This window comes from Cnephaeus nilssonii, assembly GCF_951640355.1.
Source record: "Cnephaeus nilssonii genome assembly, chromosome: 1".
NCBI lineage: Eukaryota > Metazoa > Chordata > Mammalia > Chiroptera > Vespertilionidae > Cnephaeus > Cnephaeus nilssonii.
In genome coordinates this window covers 36,212,538-36,232,499 of record NC_137072.1, presented here as the reverse complement: position 1 = coordinate 36,232,499, position 19,962 = coordinate 36,212,538, and positions in this window count along the sequence as shown.

The window sequence follows — 19,962 nt, the reverse complement described above, 5'->3', positions numbered from 1 at the left end:
AAAACAATGATAGGTATTACACTAGGAAATTTTAAGACTAAGTGTTACACAAAATTCAATTAAGAGCAAGAAAATGAATTTCACAAGAGAGCACTTTACCTTGAAGATCACACTGTCTAATGTAGAACATGAATCAGCAATGCCAATGCGACGTTTGCTGTAAAATCCACAGCACCAATGAGGGAATCCATTTCTTTAATAAGAGAAACAAAATTTTAAGTGAAAGATCAGCTTTCTTTATATCAAATAAAGATTCTTGATATAATTCACACCGGCTTATGTTTAAAGAAAGCTTTTAGTTTTCTATTTCTGCTGCCACCTCTCCCAATCTATGAAATATTTAATGAGGCCACAATCTGTCTAGGATTAATTTGTTTCCACCACTTACTGGCTGACATAACTTTTATTCCCTGAACTGGAACTCATCTGATGACTTAAACCAAGGTAGGAAGATACTTTGTCGCTTCTGTATCATCTGTCCCTGGTTCAAAGACTAATAAAAATCAGTCAAAAATGGCAGTATTGATTTTTTTAGCATGTGAACCACTTATTGAGGAGACCCCAATCTTTCCTTTTACCTTAAAGCCATACAGTAAGTTCCCTGAAATGGTGGAAAGTTAAAAGTTTAAATGTCAAGGAACAAATGTATATGTTGTTAGCTTATATAATATTCTGTAATATTATATATAAATCCTATCTAATAAAATAGTAATATGCAAATTAACCATCAATCTGCTACACCCACAAGCCATGCCCACCAGCCAATGATAGTGAGTATGCAAATTAACCCCAACCAAGATGGCTACAGCCACAGAGATCAGGAGGGAGGCTTGGGTTTACCTGGCAATGGAGGAAGCCAAGCTTTCCACACACCCTGGCTGGCCGAGGCCTCCACTCAAGGCTACAAAGTTTCAATTATAGAAGGTAATTAAATTCCAACATAAATGTCCTGAGCCACTGAGCTAGAAGAGCAGGAGGCTAGGGTTGCCCCGGGCAATGGAGGAATCCAAGCTTCTACAGCCCTGGCCTGTCTTAGCCTCCGCTCCAGGCTACAAAGTTTCAATTGTAGAAGATAAATAAACCCCAGATACCAGGGCCTCCGCTTGTGTCGCCAGGGGCATGGGTGGCCTGCAAACCACCACAGGCCCCTTGCCCAGGATGTCCCATGCCCCAAGGGAACCCCCATCCTGCTTCAGGACACCCTTAAGTGCAAACCCACTGGCCGCCACCCATGCACCAGGCCTCTATCCTATCTAATAAAAAAATAATATGCAGATTGACCATCACTCCAACACACAAGATGGCTGCCCCCATGTGGTCAAAGATCCTAACCCCATGTGGACACAAGATGGCCACCTCAAGATGGCGAGCAGGGGAGGGCATTTGGGAGGGACCAGGACTGAAAGGGAGGGCAGTTGAGAGGGAACAAGCCTGCAAGGGAGGGCATTTGGGGGCAATCAACCCTGCAGGGGAGGGCAGTTAGGGGTGAGCAGGCTGGAAGAGGAGGGAAGTTGGGGGCAAACAGGCTGGCTGGGTGGAGCAGTTAGACATCAATCAGGCTGGCAGGGGAGTGGTTAGAGGGTGACCAGGTTGGCAGGCAGAAGCGGTTAGGGGCAATCAGGAAGGCAGGGAGGTGAGCAGTTGGGAGCCAGCAGTCTTGGATTGTGAGAGGGATGTCCGACTGCCCGTTTAGGCCCAATCCCTCCAAGATCGGGTCTAAACGGGCAGTCAGACATCCCTCAAGGGGTCCCATATTGGAGACGGTGCAGGGTGGCCTGAGGAACACCCCCCCATGCACAAAGTTCATGCACCCGGCCTCTAGTATATATATATGTGTGTATATATATATATATATATATATATATATATATACACACACACACACATATATATATATATATATATATATATATATATATATATATATACACATCCTACCTAATAATAGAGTAATATGCAAATTGACCGTACCTTCGCTATACCTACAAGCCACGCCCACCAGGAAACCATCCTGCCGGAGGCTTTTCTGGCCTTGGGCACCAGCGGGGAGCCTGCGACAGATGGCAGGCAACTGGCAGTTGGCTCCTGCAACAACCAGAGGCTGACCAACTGGAAGTCATTGCTGGCCCCGCCCCCAAGCAAGCAGTTAGGGGCAATCAGGCAGGCAGGCAGAGGGGTTAGGGGTGATCAGGTAGGCAGACCAGTGGTTAGGGGAGATCAGGTAGGCAGACCAGCGGTAGGGGTGATCAGGTAGGCAGACAGACCCTCACTGGGCTGGCCCCGCCCCCAAGCAAGCTGTTAGGGGCAATCAGGCAGGCAGGCAGAGTGGATAGAGGTGATCAGGTAGGCAGACCAGTGGTTAGGGGTAATCAGGCAGGTAGACGAGTGGTTAGGGGCAATCAGGTAGGCAGACAGCCCCTTGCATGGCTGGCCCCACCCCCAGCAAAGAAAGAGGGAGGCCCAGGCCAGCCAAGCCATTGCATCCCAGCCTGTCGCCTGCAGAGGGAGGCCACCGGTGGCAGGGGAGGGGAGGCAGTGTTGCACAGATGGCAAGCAGTGGCAGCGGCAGGGGTGAGGCCAGCTGCCTGCAGCCCGGGGAAGGAAAGACCCGATAAGCCCTGATCTCAGGCCAGGCCTAGGGACCCTACCCGAGGGGTCCCGGATTGTGGGAGGGTGTTTGGGCTGAGGGAAGCCCCGAGTGCATGAATCTTCATGCACTGGGCCTCTAGTGTATACATATACACATGTGTATATATACTAGTATACTATATGTAATTACGTACTGTATATTTTATCTATATATATAAAGCCTAAGTGACCAAATGAGGGAACAAATGGTCGACCAGTCACTATGACGTGCACTGACCACCAGGTAGTAGATGCTCAACACAGGAGCTGCCCCTGGTTGTTAGTGAGCTCCCACAGCCAACCTCTCACTGCTGGCCTATGTCCTTCGGCCCTTTCCCCCCTTTCCCCTGGTAGGACAAACCTCCCCCATCGGTTCCCCAGGCCAGCCAACCTCCTGCGGACCCTCTCCTGGCCGGCCAACCTCCCACGGCTCCAACCACCACCACCCCAGCCGGCTGGCCAACCTTCCTGTGCCACTCCCTCTGGCCATCATCCTCGCCGGACAATCCCTCGTGGTCCCTTTCCCAAGCCAACCTCCAAGGCCCCTATAGGCCTGATCGCCGGCCAGACTAAGGGAACCCACCTGCATACAAATTTGTGCACCGGGCCTCAGACTGTATATGTGTATGTTTATACAAGTCATGTTTTCATGTACAACCTAGTTCTGGAAGTGAAGATTTTGGAATAAATGAATGACACACCTGAATTTTAGAAATAAGCTCAATTACCCTTTGAAAAAGATGTGCCAATTTGATCTACCAATATTGCACAAGTATGCCTTTTCCTCCCGTGGGCCAATTCTGGTTTTTATTGTTTAAATAAAATAATTATCATTTTAAGTATAAAATAATGGTAACTCATTGTTTGTTGATTTGTGTTTTTCTGACTACCAAGTAAGGTTCAAACTCTCTGATATAAATATAAAATCATGAATCATGAATATTAGCTCAAATTGAAACTTATTTTGTAGGAAAAGAATAATTTTTTTCTGTTAAATACGGCCATAGGCTTACCTATCGGACTCCACGTTCTCCATAATTGGAAGCTGCTGCTTTTTACTTGGTTTGCTGTTGCTTTTCTGCCTCACACCAACACTGAGCTCCTTCTTTTCTTCAATCTTTGATGAAAGTTTGATATTAAGCATATTGTTATTACATTATTCATTAAAAGTCTGTGTTGTCATTAGTTTTATCCTCTGGCTTTTACCATTTAAAGGCTTTGTTCTTACCTTATTCATTAAAATGACAGTGTTTTCATTAATTTGATCATTTGGCTGCTGGTTACCAGTTTCTTTACTGTGGCTGTGCTGACTCAATCCATCACTGTCATTGCCATCAGCACCATCATACATGTTTCCTGACTCTTCCTTTTTACTACTTGTTTGTTCCTTCTGTTCTTCAACCTTTGATGAAAGTTTGATATTAAGAATGCTGTTATTACCTTATTCATTAAGAAGACTGGGCTGTCATTTCTTTTATCATTTGGCTTTATGATTTGCCTTTGCTATTACCTTATTCAATAAAAAGACCTTGTTTTCATTAACTTTATCATTGGGCTTCTGGGTATCAGTTTGTTCACTGTTCCTTTGAGGTCTCAATCCATTTCTGTCACTGTTGTCACCAGCACCAGCATACATGTTTCCTGACACTTCCTTTTCATTGCTTGTCTGCTTCTTTTCTCCTTCAGCCTTTGATGAATGTTTGATATTAAATATATTGTTATCAGCTTATTCCTTAAAAGATTGTTTTCATTAATTTCATGATATTAATGAAATTGATCTGACTTGAATCAATACAATATTTTGAATGTTTAGTTTGATCATAACACGATATTGAAATTGTAAATTCCGCTTCATTTCTGTTTCTGTATAGAGGCAGAATTTTACAAGTTTTCTAAAAGGGCTTTCTTAAATTTGTGGTCCTATTCACATTGCAATCCCCTCTTTGCTGCCTAACATTCCCCTCCTCACCCCCGTGCCATTTATCTATCAGAGACAATGAAATAAAAAGACAAAGATGCAAAATTTCTCACTTTTGTCTTTCCTACCTGGGTCTTGCATTACACAGATAGATTTAGAAGATGTGACAATGTGCCTCAGTAACAAACAGGAAGCTTTCCTCTTTCTTCATGAGGCTATTGTTTCCCGCATTGCCTTTTACCTTTTTTTCTAAGATCTTTAAAGGTATAAAAAGTGGTGGCATTTATAAAATACATGAACCAACATACTACAACATTGGAGCAGAGTGAAGCCAATTAGTTGTTAAAGTACAATTTGGGAAACTGAGTAATGCTCCCCTAATTTCACAAAGTTAGTCTTCATCTTTGGGAACTGATGAATTCTGCTGACCTTACCCCAAAGAGTCTCTGAGGTGCCAACGAACTATTAGGTCCATTGGTACCCAGTGGGTGATAGCTGCTACTTGCAAAGCCTGGGACTTCTGCTGAGTGGCCTCACACCCAGAAAAGAAGCTGAGTTTGAGTCTGTATCAACATGGTAAGCACCATTCACACCTACCTGATGACTCACTTACCTCATGGGACTCACATACCAATGGGAGCTCTTTCAGTGACTGACCCCAACAGAAAGCTGGTAGGCAGAGGTGGATCTCAGAGAGACTTGTGCTTTGTTCTTAGCTGCCTCACAGGCTTGGTGCTGGAGGAAGGAGGCATTGCTGTGCAGCTCGGCCCCTCCCTGGTGCACCTAGGCCTAGCAGAGGCAGTCACAAACACTGCATCACTTTCTTGCTCCACACAGGTCACCCAAGGGAAGTCACAGGTAGAAACTGACATTGACTTACAACACAGTGCCCTCACAAGAGGCTCCAGTGGGGAGCTACAGAACATGAAGCAATTATTCCACAATCAGAAAACCCAAATGAGGATCTCAACAGGCACCACAACATACCGGTGTGTATTACTTCACATGGGGTCAGCCTTCACATAGCAACTCATACACTGTGATCAGCCAGCCTGAGCATCAACCCCATCCACAAACAGGCCAGCATCAAGACTCTACAAAAGAAGTGACACACACAAGTGACATTCCAGGAACACCTAGCTCTGGTGTTCCTGGAATGATTGTGCCAATGAGCCTGACAAGACACTTAATACATAAGTCTATTTTACCAAGACTGGGAAGTATAGTAGATCTACCCATACTCGTAGAAATAAATATGAGGAGGCAGCTTAAATGAGGAGAAGAAGAAAGATGCCCCAAATGAAAACACAACACACACACACACACACACACACACACACACACACACACACACGAAACGAGATAAATCCCCCCACAAAAGAGCTAAATGAAATGGAGGCAAGGTATGCACCCGATACAACTGACAAACATGCTTACAAAGATGATAAGGAACATATTGAGAACTTTGACAATGAAAAAGCAAGTATAAAAAAGCATAAATAAAGCATCTAAAATAATTACTCAGAAATGAAGAATATAATACCTGAAATGAAGAATACACAAGAAGGAATCAACAGCAGATAAGATGAAGTTCAGATTGGAATCTTACAGTTATAAGAAAGGGAGCAGGAAACACTGAATTAGAGAAGATATATATATATATATTAAAGTCCTGGTGCAAAAAATTTGTGCACTAGGGAGGGTGTGTCCCTCAGCCCAGCCTCTCCAATTTGGAACCCCTTGAGGGATGTCCGACTTCCCTTTAAAACATTTAAACATCCCTCTCACAATCTAGTACTGCTGGCTTCCAACCGCTCCCCTGCTTGATTGCCTCTAACCATTCTCCTGTCAGCCTGATCGAAGCCTAACTGCTCCCCGGCTGACCCAATTGCCCCTAACTGCCCTCCCCTGCCAGCTTGGTTGCCCTAACTTTCCTCCCCTGCAGGTCCGGTCATCCCTAACTACCCGCCACTGCTGACCTGATTGCCCACAACTGCCCTCCCCTTCAGGCATGGTCCCCCCAACTACTCTCCCCTGCAGGCCTAGTCCCCTCCAACTGCCCTCGCCTGAAGGAATGGTCTCTCTCAACTGTTCTCCGCGAGAGGCCTGGTCTCCCCAAACTGCCCTCCTCTGCCGACTCGGTCACCCCTAACTGCCTTCCCCTGCTGGCCTGATCGCCCAAAACTGCCCTCCCATGTAGGCCATCTGGTGGTGGCCATCTTGTTTCCACATGGGGGCAGCTATCTTTGACTACGTGGGGGTGGCCAACTTGTATGTTGGAGTGACGGGCAATATTACTCTTTTATTAGATAGGATAAATGTATATGTATTTCTCTAAAAATGTATATATATATATATATATATATATATATATATATATATATATATTCTTCCTTTAATGAGAGTAGTTTAAGGAATTTCTGGGATAATAGAAAGCATAGCTACATCCACATTATTCGGGTACCAGAAAAAGGAGAATGAGAGCAAAAATTAAGAACCTATTTATAGAAATAAAATGACGGAGACTTCCCTCACCTGGTTAAGAAAAATACAAAGAACTGCAGAAAAGGGAGTATCAAACAAGATGAACAGAAACAGGCATACTCCAAGCTACTTCACAATTAAAATGGCAAAGGTTAAAGACAAAGAGAGGATCTTAGAAGCAGAAAGAAAACACAAATAGTTACCTACAAAGGAGCCTCAATAAGTCTGTTAGACGCTTTCCCAACAGACACATTTCAGGCTGTCAAGGACTGGTACAAAATATTCAAAGTGATATAAAAAGAAGGACCTACATCCAAGACTACTCTACCTAGCAAAGCTGCATTTTAATATTGAAAAAGAGATAAAGAGCTTCCTAAGTAACCAAAAGAAGTTCATCACACAAAAAAGACAGTATTAGAGGAATCATTAAAGAGATTTCTATATAAAGTAAAAGAAAAAAGGCAGGGGACATAATAATAAAGAAAAAAATAGCAATAAGTGAGTAGCTATCAATATTTCCTGTAAATATATATATCTAAAAAGCTCCAATCAAAAGACATAGAGTACATAGATGGATAAGAAAACAAGTTCCCTACATGTGCTATCTACAAAAGAACAACCTCAGCAAAAGATACACACATACTGAAAGTAAAAGGATGGAAAAAGATATTTCCTGAAAATACAAACAAAAGCGACCTTGGCCTGGTGGCTCAACTGTTTAGTGTTGTTTCTACAGAACAAGTTTTCTGGATCAAACTCTCATTAGGGCATATATAAGAAGCAAGCAATGAATACATAAGTGGAACAATAAATCCATAGTAGTCTCTCTTTCTATTTCTCTCTCTGTCTCTCTCCCTTTGCTTGTTCTCTCTCAAAATCAATGAATAAAAATTCAACTAAAAACAATGTTCACCTGGCCAGTGTTGCTCAGTGGTCAAGTGTCTATATAGGAAACAAGAAGTCACTAGTCCAATACCTGAACATGCCCGGGATACAAGTCCAATCTCGAAAAGAGAGCATGCAGAAGGTAGAGGATAGATGTTTCTCACTCATCAATGTTTACATCTGTATAAACCACCCTCTTCCTCTCTCTGAAATCAATACAATATATTTAAAAAGTAAAATCAATAAAACATATTTAAATAAATTTTTCAAATGCAAACAATGAGGCGTTGTGAGAAGAAAAGGGTCCTATTATGAGGTGACGAGAGAAGGTTTGACTTAATCCACACATGAAACCTATAGGTTTATGTTGACCCATAATGCCACCCCAATAAAATTCAAATAAATAAATAAAATGCAAACCACAAAAACAGCTGGGAAAGCAATACTTATGTCAGAAAAAATAGAAGTTAAATCTAAGGCTATAAAATGAGACAAAGGAGGCCAATACATAATGATATGGGACCAATCCAATAAGAATAAATAACCCTTATGAACATATATGCACCCACCAACGGAGCACTTCAGTATATAAAGCAAATATCAATACAATCAGAGTTAGGAAGTTCAATACCCTTTTGACATTAATAGATAGATATTTCAAAAAAAATGAAGAAGGTAAATGTATATATCTTAAAAGCTCCAACCAAAACTCCAATGAATTTCATTGATATGTTCAGAGCATTATTAACCTAAAACTCTAGGGTATAAATTTTTTTCAATTGCACTTGGAACAGATTCCTAGGAAGACCACGTGTAGGCCATAAAACAAGCCTCAGTAAATTTAAAAAGACTGAAATCATTTCTCACATCTTCTCCAACCAAAATGGTGTCAATCTAGAAATCAATTACACATGAACACATGGAGGGTAAATAACCTGTTACCAAACAGTGATAACAAGGATATCAGGAAGAAATCAAAAGATACCTTGAGACAAATGAAATGACAACATGACAACCCAAAATCTATGGAACAACGTGAAATCAGTCCAAAGAGGGAAATTCATAGCAATACAGGACTACTTCAATAAATAAGAAAAATCCAATATTAACAATGTAACCTTTACCAGAAGACATGTTTTAAATGAGCCTATTGGATTGTTTTAAAAGGTGTGTAACATGATCTTAATTCAACTGATTAATTATGGCAGTATTCTTTTCTTAGTGATTAAACTTCACCAAACATTAACTAAACCATTTTACAGTATAAACTTCAGAAACATTTGGCACATGTACCATGTTGTGCAATGATCACCTCTATTTAATTCCAAAGCCTGTCACCAATCCCGAAGGGAACCTCATTCCCATGAAATAGGAACTCCCCATTCCTTCTACCCAGTCTGTGGGAAACACTTGTCTGATTTCTGTCTCTATGGACTCACTTGTTGTGGAAATTGCATATAAAAGGAATCACGCAATAAAGTAAATATATTTTCCCCTTTGGACTGTGGGGCTCAGTGGATGGAGCATCGTCCCATGCACTAAAGGGTCCTGGGTTGAAATCCCAGTCAGGGCATATACACAGGCTGTCAGATCAATCCCTGTCAGGGCCCTTCCTCCTTTCAGGAGGCAGCCAATCAATATTCCTCCATCACATCAATGTTTCTCTTTCTCTCCCTCCCTCCCTTCCCCTTCCACTCTCTCAAAAATCAATAAAACAAAAATAAAACTTTTCCCAGCTTGAGGATTTAACTACAAAAACACTAATTTTGCATTACTAACAAAACAATGATAGGTATTACACTAGGAAATTTTAAGACTAAGTGTTACACAAAATTCAATTAAGAGCAAGAAAATGAATTTCACAAGAGAGCACTTTACCTTGAAGATCACACTGTCTAATGTAGAACATGAATCAGCAATGCCAATGCGACGTTTGCTGTAAAATCCACAGCACCAATGAGGGAATCCATTTCTTTAATAAGAGAAACAAAATTTTAAGTGAAAGATCAGCTTTCTTTATATCAAATAAAGATTCTTGATATAATTCACACCGGCTTATGTTTAAAGAAAGCTTTTAGTTTTCTATTTCTGCTGCCACCTCTCCCAATCTATGAAATATTTAATGAGGCCACAATCTGTCTAGGATTAATTTGTTTCCACCACTTACTGGCTGACATAACTTTTATTCCCTGAACTGGAACTCATCTGATGACTTAAACCAAGGTAGGAAGATACTTTGTCGCTTCTGTATCATCTGTCCCTGGTTCAAAGACTAATCAAAATTAGTCAGAAATGGCAGTCTTGATTTTTTTTTCAGCATATGAACCACTTATTGAGGAGATCCCAACCTTTCCTTTTACCTTAAAACCATACAGTAAGTTTCCTGAAATGGTTAAAGTTAAAAGTTTAAATGTCAAGGAACAAATGTATATGTTGTTAGCTTATATAATATTCTGTAATATTATATATAAATCCTATCTAATAAAAAAGTAATATGCAAATTAACCATCACTCCGCTACACCCACAAGCCATGCCCACCAGCCACGCCCACCAGTCACACCCACCAGCCAATCAAAGCAAGTATGCATATTAACCCAAACCAAGATGGCTGCAGCCACAGAGAGCAGAAGGAAGGCTTGGGTTTCCCTGGCAATGGAGAAAGCCAAGCTTTCCGCACACCCTGGCTGGCCGAGGCCTCCACTCAAGGCTACAAAGTTTCAATAATAGAAGGTAAATAATTTCCAAAATAAATGTCGGCAGACACTGAGCTAGAAGAGCAGGAGGCTAGGGTTGCCCCGGGCGATGGAGGAAGCCAAACTTCTGCAGCCCTGGCTTGTCTTGGCCTCCGCTTAAGATTACAAAGTTCTGATTGTAGAAGATACATAAATTCCAACAGAAATGGCTGCTGCCACGGAGCGAGCAGGAGGCTTGGTTCCGCTCCAGGCTACAAAGTTTCAATTGTAGAAAATAAATAAACCCCAGATACCAGGGCCTCTGCTTGAGTCGCCAAGGGGCATGGCTGGCCTGCAAACCACCACAGGCCCTTTGCTCAGGTCGCCCCATGCCCCAAGGGAACCCCCATCCTACTCTGGGACACCCTTAAGGGCAAACCCACTGGCCCCCACCCATGCACCAGGCCTCTATCCTATCTAATAAAAGAATAATATGCATATTGACTATCACTCCAAAACACAAGATGGCTGCCCCCATGTGGCCAAAGATCCTGCCCCCATGTGGACACAAGATGGCCACCACAAGTTGGCCAGCAGAGGATGGCAGTTGGGAGGAACCAGGCCTGCAAGGGAGGGCAGTTGAAGGTGATCAAGCCTGCAGGGGAGGGCAGTTAGAGGTGAGCAGGCTGGAAGAGGAGGGAAGTTGGGGGCAAACAGGCTGGCAGGGGAGCAGTTAGACATCAATCAGGCTGGCAGGGGAGTGGTTAGGGGGTTATCAGGCTGGCAGGCAGAAGTGGTTAGGGGCAATCAAGAAGGCAGGGAGGCGAGCAGTTGGGAGCCAGCAGTCCTGGATTGTGAGAGAGATGTCTGACTGCCTGTTTAGGCCCGATCCCACCAAGATTGGGTCTAAACAGGCAGTCGGACATCCCTCAAGGGGTCCCCTATTTGAGAGGGTGAAAGCTTGGCTGAGGGACACCCCCTCATGCACGAAGTTCATGGACCTCATATATATACACACACACACACACACACACACACACACACACACACACATATACATATACACATGTGTATATATACTAGTATACTACATGTAATTACGTACTGTATATTTTATCTATATATATAAAGCCTAAGTGACCAAATGATGGAACAAATGGTCGACCAATCACTATGACATGCACTGACCACCAGGTAGTAGATGCTCAACACAGGAGCTGCCCCTGGTTGTTAGTGAGCTCCCACAGCCAACCTCTCACTGCTGGCCTATGTCCTTCAGCCCTTTCCCCCCTTTCCCCTGGTAGGACAAACCTCCCACATCGGTTCCCCAGGCCAGCCAACCTCCTGCGGACCTTCCCCTGGAGAGCCAACCTCCCACGGCTCTAACCAACACCACCCCAGCCGGCTGGCCAACCTTCCGCTACCACTGCCCCTGGTCATCATCCTCACGGACAATCCCTCATGGTCCCTTTCCCAGGCCAACCTCCAAGGCCCCTATAGGCCCAATCGCCTGCCAGGCCGAAGGAACCCACGGGCGTACAAATTTGTGCTCCGGGCCTATATATATATGTTTATACAAGTCATGTTTTCATGTACGACCTAGTTCTGGAAGTGAAGATTTTGGAATAAAGGAATGACACACCTGAATTTTAGAAACAAGCTCAATTACCCTTTGAAAAAGATGTGCCAATTTCATCTACCAATATTGCACAAGTATGCCTTTTCCTCCCGTGGGCCAATTCTGGTTTTTATTTTTTAAATAAAATAATTATCATTTTAAGTGTAAAATAATGGTAACTCATTGTTTGTTGATTTGTGTTTTTCTGACTACCAAGCAAGGTTCAAACTCTCTGATATAAATATAAAGTCGTGAATCATGAATATTAGCTCAAATTGAAACTTGTTTTGTAGGAAAAGAATAATTACCTACTGGTAAATACAGCCATAGGCTTACCTATTAGACTCTACATTCCCCATAATTGGAAGTTGCCGCTTTTCACTTGGTTTGCTGTTGCTTTTCTGCCTCACACCAACACTGTGCTCCTTCTTTTCTTCAATCTTTGATGAAAGTTTGATATTAAGCATATTGTTATTACATTATTCATTAAAAAGTCTGTGTTTTCATTAGTTTTATCCTCTGGCTTTTATCATTTAAAGGCTTTGTTCTTACCTTATTCATTAAAATGACAGTGTTTTCATTAATTTTATCATTTGGCTGCTGGTTACCAGTTTCTTTCCTGTGGCTGTGCTGACTCAATCCATCACGGTCATTGTCATCAGCACCATCATACATGTTTCCTGACTCTTCCCTTTTACTACTTGTTTGTTCCTTCTTTTCTTCAACCTTTGATGAAAGTTTGATATTAAGGATGCTGTTATTACCTTATTCATTAAGAAGACTATGCTGTCATTTCTTTTATCATTTGGCTTTATGATTTGCCTTTGCTATTACCTTATTCATTAAAACGACCTTGTTTTCATTAACTTTATCATTGGGCTTCTGGGTATCAGTTTGTTCACTGTTCCTTTGATGTCTCAATCCATTTCTGTCACTGTTGTCACCAGCGCCAGCATACATGTTTCCTGACACTTCCTTTTCATTGCTTGTCTGCTTCTTTTCTCCTTCAGCCTTTGATGAATGTTTGATATTAAAGATAATGTTATTACCTTATTCCTTAAAAGATTGTGTTTTCATTAATTTCATGATATTAATGAAATCGAACTGACTTGAATCAATACAATATTTTGAATGTTTAATTTTATCATAACAGGTCATTGAAATTGTAAATCCTGCTTCATTTCTGTTTCTGTATAGAGAAAGAATTTTCCAAGTTTTCTAAAAGGGCTTTCTTAAATTTGTGGTCCTATTCACATTGCAATACCCTCTTTGCTGCCTAACATTTCCCTTCCGCACCCCCATGCCATTTATCTATCAGAGACAATGAAATAAAAAGACAAAGATGCAAAATTTCTCACTTTTGTCTTACCTACCTGGGTCTTGCATTACACAGATAGATTTAGAAGATGTGACAATGTGCCTCAGTAACAAACAGGAAGCTTTCCTCTTTCTTCATGAGGCTATTGTTTCCCACATTGCCTTTTACATTTTTTCTAAGATCTTCAAAGGTATTAAAAGTGGTGGCATTTATAAAATACATGAACCAACATACTACAACATTGGAGCAGAGTGAAGCCAATTAGTTGTTAAAGTACAATTTGGGAAACTGAGTAATGCTCCCCTAATTTCACAAAGTTAGTCTTCGTGTTTGGGAACTGATGAATTCTGCTGACCTTACCCCAAAGAGTCTCTGAGGTGCCAACGAACTATTAGGTCCATTGGTACCCAGTGGGTGATAGCTGCTACTTGCAAAGCCTGGGACTTCTGCTGTGTGGCCTCACACCCAGAAAAGAAGCTGAGTTTGAGTCTGTATCAACATGGTAAGCACCATTCACACCTACCTGATGACTCACTTACCTCATGGGACTCACATACCAATGGGAGCTCTTTCAGTGACTGACCCCAACAGAAAGCTGGTAGGCAGAGGTGGATCTCAGAGAGACTTATGCTTTGTCCTTAGCTGCCTCACAGGCTTAGTGCTGGTGGAAGGAGGCATTGCTGTGCAGCTTGGCCTCTCCCTGGTGCACCTAGGCCTAGCAGAGGCAGTCACAAACACTGCATCGCTTTGTTGCTCCACACAGGTCACCCAGGGAAGTCACAGGTGGAGAGTGACATTTACGTACAACACAGTGCCCTCAGAAGAGGCTCCAGTGGGGAGCTACTGTACATGTAGCAATTACTCCACAATCAGAACACCCAAATGAAGATTTCAACAGGCACCACAACATACCGGTGTGTATTACTTCACATGGGGTCAGCCTTCACATAGCAACTCATACACTGTGATCAGCCAGCCTGAGCATCAACCCCATCCACAAACAGGCCAGCATCAAGACTCTACAAAAGAAGTGACACACACAAGTGACATTCCAGGAACACCTAGCTCTGGTGTTCCTGGAATGATTGTGCCAATGAGCCTGACAAGACACTTAATACATAAGTCCATTTTACCAAGACTGGGAAGTATAGTTGATCTACCCATACTCATAGAAATAAATATGAGGAGGCAGCTTAAATGAGGAGAAGAAGAAAGATGCCCCAAATGAAAACACAACACACACACACACACACACACACACACACACACACACACACATACACACACACAAAACGAGATAAATCCCCCCACAAAAGAGCTAAATGAAATGGAGGCAAGGTATGCACCCGATACAACTGACAAACATGGTTACAAAGATGATAAGGAACATATTGAGAACTTTGACAATGAAAAAGCAAGTATAAAAAAGCATAAATAAATCACCCCCCTACCTAATAAAATAGTAATATACAAATTGACCGCCCCTTCGCTACGCCCAAGCCACACCCACCAGCCAAAAAACCACGCCCACCAGCCAATCAGGGCGAGTATGCAAATCACCCAACAAAGATGGCGGTTCATTTGCATACACTGAGGGAGGGAGGAGTGAAGACTGAAGACAACTTAGAAGGAAGAGGGAGGAAAAGCGGAAAGCAAGGTGGCTGCCAGAGGGAAAGCCCAGGCGGGACGGAGCTGGGCGGGTGGCAGCGGCACGCGGGTGCAGGCACGGCGGCCGCAGCGGCAGTGCACGCGGCCGCAGCGGCCTCTTGCAGGATTCTTCCTGCAAATGGGCTACTAGTCTAAAATAATCACTCAGAAATGAAGAATATAATACCTGAAATGAAGAATACACAAGAAGGAATCAACAGCAGATAAGATGAAGCTCAGATTGGAATCTTTCAGTTATAAGAAAGGTAGCAGGAAACACTGAATTAGAGCAGGTATATATATATACTAGGAGCCCGTTGCACGAAGTTTCGTGCAATAGACTTTTCCTTCACCTGGCTGCCGGCACCAGTTATCCACCAGCAGCAGTTTTCCTCTGGCCACCCGCCGATCAGAGCGCCTCCCGCCCCAGAGAGGAACTTCGATCGGGCGGGTGGCCAAAGGAAAACTGCTGCTGGCGGAAAACTGGTGCCAGCAGCCACACAATCGGCCACCCCGAGTTCTGCCACCAGCGTCTTCCGCAGCGCCAGCCTAAGCAGTGCCGGCCGTTTAAGCCGGCGGGAGGAGCGGGGGGCGGGGACTCGCGAGTCCCCGCCCCCCGCTCCTACCGCCAGCCAATCAGCCACCCTGAGTCCCGCCCCCCGCGCCTCCAGCCGGCCCAATCGTGGGCATAGCGGAGTGATGGTAATTTGCATATTACCGTTTTATTAGGTATGATCCTACCTAATAAAAGGGTAATATGCAAGTTGACCACACCTTCGATATGCCTAGCCGACACCCACCAGCCACGCCCACCAGCCAATCAGGGTGAGTATGCAAATAAACCCAACCAAGATGACTACAGCCACAGAGATCAAGGTTTCCCAGGTAACGGAAGAAGCCAAGCTTTCAGCCTGCCCTTGCTAGGCCTAAGCCTCCACTCAAGTTACAAAGTTTCAATTATAGAAGGTAAACAAATCTTAACAGAAATGGCGACACCACGGAGCTGGAGAGAGCAAGCCAGGGTTGTCCCCAGCAACGGAAAAAGCAAAGCTTTCCGCACACCCTGGCCAGTCCCAGGCCTCTGCTTAAGGCTACAAAATTTCAATTATAGAAGGTGAATTAACCCCAACAGAAATGGCAGCCGGCCACGGAGCAAGCAGGAGGCTTGGCTCTGCTCCAGGATACAAAGTTTCAATTGTAGAAGTTAAATAAATTCCAGATACCAGGGCCTCCTCTTGGGTCACCAGGGGTCGTGGCTGGTCTGCAAACCACAGGCCCCTTGCTCAGGCCGCCTACAACCCAAGGGAACCCCCATCCTGATCCGGGACACCCTTCAGGGCAAACCAGCTGGTCCTCACCCGTTCACCAGGCCTCTATCCTATCTAATAAAAGAGTAATATGCAGATTGACCATCACTCCTAAACACAATATGGATGCCCCCATGTGGTCAAAGATCCTGCCCCCATGTGGACACAAGATGGCCACCAAAAGATGGCCAGCAGGGGAGGGCAGTTGGGAGGCACCAGGCCTGCAAGGAAGGTCAGTTGAGAGGGACCCAGGCCTGCAAGGGAGGGCAGTTGGAGGCAATCAACCCTGCAGGGGAGGGCAGTTAGGGGTGACAAGGTCGACAGAGGAGGGAAATTGGGGGCAAACAGGCTGGCAGGGGAGCAGTTAGGCATCAATCAGGCTGGCAGCGGAGTGGTTAGGAGATGATCAGGCTGGCAGGCAGAAGAGGTTAGGGGAAATCAGGAAGGCAGGCAAGCGAGCAGTTGGGAGCCAGCAGTCCTGGATTGTGAGAGGGATGTCCGACTGCCCATTTAGGCCCAATCCCGGTAGGCCATTCCCGAATCCCGGTCGGACATTCCTCGAGGGGTCCTAGATTGGAGAGTGTACATGCTGGGCTGAGGGACATCCCCCCTCTCCATGCACGAATTTTGTTCAACGGGCCTCTAGTATATATATTAGAGTCCTGGTGCACAAAATTTGTGCACTACGGAGGGTGTGTCCCTCAGCCCAGCCTCTCCAATCTGGAACCCCTTGAGGGATGTCCGACTGCCCGTTTAAACATTTAAACATCCTTCTCATAATCTAGGACTGCTGGCTTCCAACCGCTCCCCTGCTTGATTGCCTCTAACCATTCTCCTGTCAGCCTGATCGACGCCTAACTGCTCCCCGGCTGACCCAATTGCCCCTAACTGCCATCCCCTGCTAGCCTGGTCACCCTAACTACCCTCCCCTGCCAGCTTGGTTGCCCTAACTGTCCACCCCTGCAGGTCCGGTCAGCCCTAACTACCCGCCACTGCTGACCTGATTGCCCACAACTGCCCTCCCCTTCTGGCATGGTCGCCCCAACTCCTGTCCCCTGCAGGCCTAGTCCCCCACAACTGCTCTCCCCTGAAGGAATGGTTCCCCCCAACTGTCCTCCCCTACAGGCCTTGTCACCTCCAACTGCCCTCCCCTGAAGGCCTGGTCTCTCTCAACTGTTCTCCCCGGAAAGCCTGATCTCCCCCAACTGGCCTCCTCTGCCAACCCGGTCACCCCTAACTGCCTTCCCCTCCTGGCCTGATCACCCAAAACTGCCCTCCCATGTAGGCCATCTTGTGGTGGCCATCTTGTTTCCACATAGGGGCAGCTATCTTTGACTACATGGGGGTGGCCAACTTGTATGTTGCAGTGATGGTCAATATTACTCTTTTATTAGATAGGATAAATGTACATGTATTTCTCTAAACATATATATATATATATATATATATATATATATATATATATATATACTTCCTTTAATGAGAGTAGTTTAAGGAATTTCTGGGATAATAGAAAGCATAGCTACATCCACATTATACGGGTAACAGAAAAAGGAGAATGAGAGCAAAAATTAAGAACCTATTTAAAGAAATAAAATGACTGAGACTTCCCTGACCTGGTGAAGAAAAATACAAAGAAGTACAGGAAAGGGAGTATCAAACAAGATGAACAGAAACAGGCATACTCCAAGCTACTTCACAATTAAAATGGCAAAGTTTAATACAAAGAGCTGATCTTAGAAGCAGAAAGAAAACACAAATACTTACCTACAACAGAGCCCCAATAAGTCTGTTAGATGCTTTCTCAATAGACACATTTCAGGCTGGCAAGAACTGGTACGAAATATTCAAAGTGATAAAAAAGAAGGACCTACATCCAAGACTACTCTATCTAGCAAAGCTGCCTTTTAATATTGAAAAAGAGATAAAGAGCTTCCTAAGTAACCAAAAGGAGTTCATCACACAAAAAAGACAGTATTAGAGGAATCATTAAAGGAATTTGTATACAAAGTAAAAGAAAAAAGGCAGAAGACATAATCATAAAGAATAAAATAGCAATAAGTGAGTAGCTATCCATAATCCCTATAAATGTATATATCTAAAAAGCTCCAATCAAAAGACATAGAGTAGATAGATGGATAAGAAAACAAGTTCCCTACATGTGCTGTCTACAAAAGAAGCACCTCAGCAAAAGATACACACATACTGAAAGTAAAGGATGGAAAAAGATATTTCCTGAAAATACAACAAAAACGGCCCTGGCCTGGTCGCTTAACTGGTTAGTGTTGTTTCTAGAGAGCAAGTTTTCTGGTTCAAACTCTCATTAGGACATATATAAGAAGCAAGCAATGAATGCATAAGTGGAACAACAAATGCGTAGTATTCTCTCTTTCTATCGCTCTCTCTGTGTCTCTCCCTTTATTGTTCTCTCTCAAAATCAATGAATAAAAATTCAACTAAAACAATGTTCACCTGGCCAGTGTTGCTCAGTGGTCAAGTGTCTATATAGGAACCAAGAGGTCACTAGTCCGATACCTGGTCAGGGTACATGCCCGGGATACAGGTCCAATCCCGAGAAGGGGGCATGCAGAAGGTAGAGGATAGATGTTTCTCACTCATCAATGTTTACATCTGTATAAACCTCTCTCTTTCTCTCTCTGAAATCAATACAATATATTTAAAAAATAAAACAAATAAAACATATTTAAATAAATTTTTCAAATGCAAACAATGAGGGGTTGTGAGAAGAAAAGGATCCTATTTTGAGGTGACAGGAGAAGATTTGACTTTGGGTGGTGGGCACATGGTCTTATATACAAGTTTTGTAAATTAGTAATCCACACATGAAACCCATATGTTCATGTTGAACAATGGCACCCCAATAAAATTCAAATAAATAAATAAAATGCAAACCACAAAAACAGCTGGGAAAGCAATACTTATGTCAGACAAAATAGAAGTTAAATCTAAGGCTATAAAATGAGACAAAGGAGGTCAATACATAATGATATGGGATCAATCCAATAAGAATAAATAACCCTTATGAACATATATGCACCCACCAACGGAGCACTTCAATATATAAAGCAAATGTCAATACAATCAGAGTTAGGAAGTTCAATACCCTTTTGACATTAATAGATAGATATTTCAAAAAAAAATGAAGAAGTTAAACATACATATCTTGAAAGCTCCAACCAAAACTCCAATGAATTTCATTGATATGTTCAGAGCATTATTAACCTAAAACTCTTTTTTCAAGTGCACTAGGAACAGATTCCTAGGAAGACCACGTGTAAGGCCATAAAACAAGCCTCAGTAAATTTAAAAAGACTGAAATCATTCCTCACATCTTCTCCACCAAAAATGGTGTCGAACTAGAAATCAATGACACACGAACACATGGAGGGTAAATAACCTGTTACGAAAGAGTGTTAACAAGGCGATCAAGGAAGAAATCAAAAGATACCTTGAAACAAATGAA